This window comes from Salmo trutta, chromosome 24 (genome assembly GCF_901001165.1).
Source record: "Salmo trutta chromosome 24, fSalTru1.1, whole genome shotgun sequence".
Lineage (NCBI taxonomy): Eukaryota > Metazoa > Chordata > Actinopteri > Salmoniformes > Salmonidae > Salmo > Salmo trutta.
This window is the reverse complement of record NC_042980.1, coordinates 15389740-15397592: the sequence shown is the minus strand read 5'-3', so window position 1 is coordinate 15397592 and position 7853 is coordinate 15389740.

The following is a 7853-nucleotide window of genomic DNA, read 5'->3' as shown; positions in this document are numbered from 1 at the left end:
GTGAACGTGAGTTTGTTTATTTTGTTGTTATAGTCACCGGCTGCTGTCTCCCTCTGTGTGACGGCACTAGCGGCTTTGACTAGACAGAACATGTGGTGAGTTAAGTCATGGTCCAATGACAGTACCTGCTAGTAGCATGTGTCCCGTGCCGTCTCAGAAGCTACATCCATTATCGCTAGACGTTCTGATTGGAGAATCGCTGTTTGCATCACCGCGCAATGAACAAGTAATCAAATGTTTTGATGCTACCCTCCTCCCAAAATCAAAACCTAACATGGGTTTCATTGTTTGTATTCTCACTTTGCGAGCACACCCGTCTGTGGTTCACACCTGTTTGTCTAGCTAATCAGCCTTGTAATATGGGCACCATGCTGCCCCACACAGGAAGCAGAGGGAATGTGTTGGCATCCATATTTGATTTAGGGAAGGGGGTAGGATCTTAAACTGGATTTAATATTTTCTTGTTCACTGCTCAGCGACGCAAACGGCGATTTATCCAATCGAAACTGCCTACCGATTATAGATCTGGTTTTGGACATGGGACACATGCTGCTAGAAGATAGTCATTGGACCATGACTTAACTCACACGTAGTCGCTATGGAATGCCCTTATTAATTCAATAATTAGAGGTCTGATATTGGCCTAGGTCTGGACTGTGCACTGGGGCTGGCCCTGTGTGGGGCTGGAGTGTGCACTGGGGCTGGCCCTGTGTGGGGCTGGACTGTGCACTGGGGCTGGCCCTGTGTGGGGCTGGAGTGTGCAGTGGAACAGGTTATTATGCTCTACATGACATTCCCCATCCTAACAGGGCACTGGATGAAGCGAACTCTTAGATCAGGCGTCCGATTGGAAGGACACTATTTCAGGTTGACTTACACACGTGTCGGATTGACACCGAGCATGCCTTCAAATCAAATTACCGTTTAGGACTGGCTGTCCTTGCCATCTCACTCACTGCGTTCTGACACCATTCTCATGATGCTCCAGAAAGCTCTTGGTCACACATACAGTAGGTGAGATCAAAGAGACCTTTGGAAACTGCGTCTCAACAACACCGTTTCATAAGGGCATACATTTAACACTCAGGTCTTAAAATGTTAGCACCATTTTGACATTCAACATGTATATCTGAACACCCCATAGGTGTATTCATATATAGTACATATAACTTGATGTTGTCTAAATTATAATTTCCATTTTGAATGGTACAGTTGGTGCAGTGAATCTGCCAGTATGGTTTGCGACCAGGCTGAATCGTCAGTAGTGCATCTTCTCTGCACCATAGTTCTCTGTTCTAGTTTAGTAGTCTCAGTTGGACAGTATATGGTTTCTTCCCTGGTGGACTCACTTGGGCGACGGTTACCACTGAAGAGATCTCGTCTGACCTGTCTGTTTGACGTGGCATGACAGTTCATGTCCTGTTCTAAAATACACACCAACCCAACACTCATCTGACCTGACCCACTTTAGTTTCCACCTCATCTTTCTATAATCATCGACATGTGGAACTCTCCAAACTTTCAGATTGTTATTACGGCCATGTGTGGTGCATAGTTATTGCTATAACAATATATATATTTGTTGTACAATAATATTTCAACAAACACAACAAGTCACTGAGTATTGTAAAAGGTTTGTGGCTAGATCCTAAATATGATCATGCTGAACATGTTACAGGTTGAAGGAGCCGTGGACTTCAGTGAGATCGTCCTGTGAGAATCCAATCAACGTTCAGCCTTAAGACCATCCACTTAGAGAGGACCTTTACTGCACACCTAAAACTAAAATGGTGGTTAGTTATTCATATAGGATCCATTTGAATTGGCCACCATCCAAAAGTGTTACTAATTAAAAATCAATCTGTGGGCCATTAGTGTGGAGGCATGTGCCAAGGTTGTGTTTTTCAGAAGAGCCTTTGTAATGAGCATTGCTTTAGATTGGGGGGGGGGGGGGGGGTACAGATCCCAGATAATCTGGAGAGCCGCTGTAGCTCAACTTAAACAATTGATACTATGTGTAAAGATGCTGAACTTGTAGTCTTCCCTAATTGATCCACTTACCCTGGGCCGGTGAAAGCGGTGAAATAAATGTGGGTGTTCATCGCGTAGGCAAGGCTCCATAGATAACTATTAAAGGCGGATCTGTTGGCCTGATTCTGATGACTACGGAAGGGATTCCAGAGCAGGAAGGCATTTGTCTGCTTTAGCAGGAGTGGTGTTAGATATTTCGGTGATAAATGTTCACTAACTCTGAGCAGCACCTGGGGAAAGCAACCTGCAGCCCTGGACTCTGCTAGAACTTATTAAAGTTGCAGAGCCGTATTTCAAGGCCCCATTACAGAGGTGTAACTGGTGCTGACGCCTACCAATTTGGCCTTGTGGGTCTAAGCTGTAACTCAGCAGTTGGTAACCCGGGTTGGAAAGGACAGCACCACTGTTTACAGCATTATAACATCTACAACATGTTTGAATAGAGCCAGTGAAACCAGAGGTTAGTAGGATAGGATATCTGCATCCATTTCATAGCCCACTGGGCAGACACTGGTTGAATCAACGTTGATTCCACGTAATTTCAAAATGATGTTGAACCAACGTGGAATAGATGGTGAATTGACATCTGTGCCCAATGGGATATGTCACATAAAATGAGACCAGTGGTAGGTACGTTAGCGGCCGTTTCTCCAGTCATTTTATCATTCTTTATGGTAGAACAGTGGCTAGTGTGGCATAAACGCTGCCCTCTAGATCACCATTGACAGTAAAAGAATAACTTAATTTAAGATTATAGGGGAAATTGTTGAAATGACTTGGCTTGGTTGATCTTTTCTCTCCTTTTTATGTGTTCCAAATCTTCAATGTGCCTAAAACATCCCCTCCATTCTGTAGCAAGGTGTCTTTTAGGTATGAATAAAAGACATTGTAAATCACATCCAATGTGTGCATCATTTTGTGTTGGCACAGTATAAGCAAGTGTGTGTGAGAAAGACGAAAGAAAGATGGAAGACACTGTAGATGGATAAAGAGATATATTACAGAGAAAGAGAGAGGGGGGAGAGGGTGTGAAAGACAGCGAGAGAGAAAGATGGAAGATGGATACTGTAGATAGATACAGAGATATATTACAGAGAGAGAGAGAGAGACAGAGGGGGAGAGGGAGAGAGATGGTGTGTTTTTGATAATACATGAGTCTTGAGAGAGATCTGTGGCTGCTGTGACAAGAATCTCAAGGAGAGCTCAATAACAGAGCTGTCAATGTATTCCCTATTTGAGTGTATTTTTAGTGCAGGCATCATGGGTCTCATGCATATTTCAATAGATGTTTTGTATATTAGGTGCGAGCGCACACACAAACTGGAGTGAGGAATTGCACAACATGACTCCAAGAAATATGGGCTTGATTCTTAGATTTGACAGAACAGTTCAGAGCGGTCCCAGATAGGTTGGTTTTGACTTTCAATAGATGGTGGGAAAAGACCTTCATTGATTGCATTATAAGAAAAAAAGCTAAGATATATGACATTGACCCTGAAAGAATCAGAGCAACACCCAGCCGAACAAACAAAAGAATATACACATTAATTACCACTGGTGCAAGACAAATGAACAAATAGACGTGCACATACAGTACCAGTCAAAAGTTTGGACTTTTATTTTTTACCGTTATTTAACTAGGCAAGTCAGTTAAGAACAAATTCTTATTTTCAATGATGGCCTAGGAACAGTGGGTTAACTGCCTTGTTCAGGGGTAGAACAACAGATTTGTACCTTGTCAGCTCAAGGATTCGATCTTGCAACCTTTCGGTTACTAGTCCAACGCTCTAACCACTATGCTACGCTGCTGCCGCTACCTACTCATTCAAGGGTTTTTCTTTATTTTCACTATTTTCTACATTGTAGAATAATAGTGACGTCATCAAAACTATGAAATGACACGTAATATTGTACTAACCAAAAAAGTGTTTTAGATTTTAGATTCTTTAAAGTAGCCACCCTTTGCCTTGATGACAGCTTTGCACACATTCTTTCAACCAGCTTCACCTGGAATGCTTTTCCAACAGTCTTGAAGGAGTTCCCACATATGCTGAACACTTGTTGGCTGCTTTTCCTTCACTCTGCGGTCAAACTCATCCCAAACCATCTCAATTGGGTTGAGGTCGGGTGATTGTGGAGGCCAGGTCAACTGATGCAGCACTCCATCACACTCATTCTTGGTCAAATAGCCCTTACACAGCCTGGAGGTGTGTTGGGTCATTGTCCTGTTGAAAAACAAATGATAGTCCCACTAAGCGCAAACCAGATGGGATGGTGTATCGCTGCAGAATGCTGTGGTAGCCATGCTTTTTTTTTATGTATACACTGCAGTTCAAAAGTTTTGGGTCACTTAGAAATGTCCTTGTTTTTGAAAGATAAGCAAAAAAAAAAGTCAATTTTTTTAAAAATAACATCAAATTGATCAGTAATACAGTGTAGACATTGTTAATGTTGTTAATGACTGTGAAGAGTCGACTCCAGGATGCTGGCCTTCTAGGCAGAGTTCCTCTGTCCAGTGTCTGTGTTCTTTTGCCCATCTTAATCTTTTATTTCTATTGGCCAGTCTGAGATATGTCTTTTTCTTTGCAACTCTGCCTAGAAGGCCAGCATCCCGGAGTCGCCTCTTAACCGTTGACATTGAGACTGGTGTTTTGTGAAGCTGCCAGTTAAGGACTTGTGAGGTATCTGTTTGTCAAACTAGACACTCTAATGTACTTGTCCACTTGCTCAGTTGTGCACCGGGGCCTCCCACTCTTTCTATTCTGGTTAGAGCCAGTTTGCGCTGTTCTGTGAAGGGAGTAGTATGAGATCTTCAGCTTCTTGGCAATTTCTTGCATTGAATAGCCTTCATTTCTCAGAACAAGAATAGACTGATGAGTGTCAGAAGAAAGTTCTTTTTTTCTGGCCATTTTGAGCCTGTAATCGAACCCACAAATGCTGATGCTCCAGATACTCAACTAGTCTAAAGAATGCCAGTTTTTTTATAGCTTCTTTAATCAGGACAACAGTTTTCAGCTGTGCTAACATAATTGCAAAAGGGTTTTCGAATGATCAGTTAGCCTTTTAAAATTATAAACTTGGATTAGATAACACAACGAGCCATTGGAACACAGGAGTGATGGTTGCTGATAATAGGCCTCTGTACGCCTAGGGAGATATTCCCATTAAAAAAATCTGCCATTTCCAGCTACAATAGTCATTTACAACATTAACAATGTCTACACTGTATTTCTGATCAATTTGATGTTATTTTAATGGACAAAAAATGTGCTATTCTTTCAAAAACAAGGACATTTCTAAGTGACCCCCAATCTTTTGAACTGCAGTGTATGTGTATGTACAGTGGCAAGAAATGTCACGTCCTGGCCAGTATATAAGGTTAATTGTTTTGTAGTTTGGTCAGGGCGTGACAGAGGGTATTTGTTTTATGTGGTTCGGGGTGGTGTGTTTGTGTAAAGGGTGTTTGATTTAGTATGTCCGGGTTTTGGTTTATGTCTAGGTAGTTCTATGTGGAGTCTAGTATGTCTGTTTCTATGTCTGGTGAATTGGTGTTGGGACTCTCAGTTGAAGGCAGGTGTTTTCTATCTGCCTTTGATTGAGAGTCTCATAAATGAGGGTGTGTTTGTGTTTGTGTTTTGTGGGTGATTGTTCTGTGTAAGCACTATGCTTTGACAGACTGTTTTGTTGTTCGTTTGTTAGTTCTAGTAGTTTTGGTATTTTGTATTCAGTTGTTTTTTTGTAAGTTAATAAATCTAAATATGAGCATACACGTACCTGCTGCATTTTGGTCCTCTTTCACCGAAGACAACCGTGACAGAATCACCCACCACTCAAGGACCAAGCAGCAGAGGAAGGAGCAGAAGGCGTTCGAGTTGGACTGGCGGGAGAAGTGGACTTGGGAAGAAGTTCTGAACGGGGCCGGACCTTGGCATCAGGCTGGGGAGTATTGCCGCCCGCAGTGGGAAATAGAAGCAGCCAAGGCAGAGAGGCGGTGGTACGAGGCCAGAGTGGACGCGCTGAAGGAGATGCACGAGAGGCACCCCCAAGAAAATTTTGGGGGGGGGCACACGGGTAGTTTGGCTAGGCGTAAGAAGAGCCGGAAGCCAGCTACCCGTGGTTATATGGAGGAGCGTATGAGGTGGGGAGCGCCATGTTTCGCTGAGAAGCGCAATATCTCACCCATACGCACGCACAGTCCGGTGCGAGTTATTCCAGCCCCTCGCAGGTGCCGTGCTAGAGCGGGCATCCAGCCTGGTAGGAGGATGCCTGCGCAGCGCATCTGGTCGCCGGTACGCCTCCGAGGACCAGGCTACCCAACTCCCGCTCTACGCACGGCTACCATCAAGCCCCTGCACAGCCCAGTCTGCCCTGTACGAGCACTCCGCTCGTGCAGGGCTACTAGTTCCATCGAGCCAAGGCGGGTTGTGCAGGAGGTAAGATCTAGACCGGCTGTGCGCCTCCATAGCCCTGGGTTTCCAGCTCCTGTCTCTCGTGCGGACCCGGAAGTGCGTCCACCCAGTCCGACTCGTCCTGTTCCCGCTCCCCGCACTAAACGGCAAGTGCGTAAACCCAGCCTCGCGAGTCAACAGTCGTCGGAGCTGCCCGCCAGTCAACAGTCGTCGGAGCTGCCCGCCAGTCAACAGTCGTCGGAGCTGCCCGCCAGTCAACAGTCGTCGGAGCTGCCCGCCAGTCAACAGTCGTCGGAGCTGCCCGCCAGTCAACAGTCGTCGGAGCTGCCCGTCAGTCAACAGTCGTCGGAGCTGCCCGTCAGTCAACAGTCGTCGGAGCTGCCCGTCAGTCAACAGTCGTCGGAGCTGCCCGTCAGTCAACAGTCGTCGGAGCTGCCCGTCAGTCAACAGTCGCCGGAGTGGTCAGACTGCGCTGAACTGCCGGAGTGGTCAGACTGCGCTGAACTGCCGGAGTGGCCAGACTGCGCTGAACTGCCGGAGTGGCCAGACTGCGCTGAACTGCCGGAGTGGCCAGACTGCCCTGAACTGCCGGAGTGGCCAGACTGCCCTGAACTGCCGGAGTGGCCAGACTGCCCTGAACTGCCGGAGTGGCCAGACTGCCCTGAACTGCCGGAGTGGCCAGACTGCCCTGAACTGCCGGAGTGGCCAGACTGCCCTGAACTGCCGGAGTGGCCAGACTGCCCTGAACTGCCGGAGTGGCCAGACTGCCCTGAACTGCCGGAGTGGCCAGACTGCCCTGAACTGCCGGAGTGGCCAGTCTGCCCTGACCTGCCGGAGTGGCCAGTCTGCCCTGACCTGCCGGAGCTGACAGACTGCCCTGACCTGCCGGAGCTGACAGACTGCCCTGACCTGCCGGAGCTGACAGACTGCCCTGACCTGCCGGAGCTGACAGACTGCCCTGACCTGCCGGAGCTGACAGACTGCCCTGACCTGCCGGAGCTGACAGACTGCCCTGACCTGCCGGAGCTGACAGACTGCCCTGACCTGCCGGAGCTGACAGACTGCCCTGACCTGCCGGAGCTGACAGACTGCCCTGACCTGCCGGAGCTGACAGACTGCCCTGACCGCCCAGAGCTGATAGACTGCCCAGACTGCCCCGAACCTCCAGACTACCCAGACTGCCTGGAACGGCCAGAACCTGAGCCGCCTCCAAGATAGGTGGGTTGGGGAGGGGGGGGTGTAGCACAGTGCCGTCGTTGACGGCAGCCACCCTCCCTTCCCTCCCTTTAGTAAGGGGGAATTTTCTTTTGGGTATTGTTTGGGGGTAATTTTTTTTGTGTTAAGGTGCTTCTGGGGTAGCACCTTTAAGGGGGGGGTACTGTCACGTCCTGGCCAGTATATAAGGTTAATTGT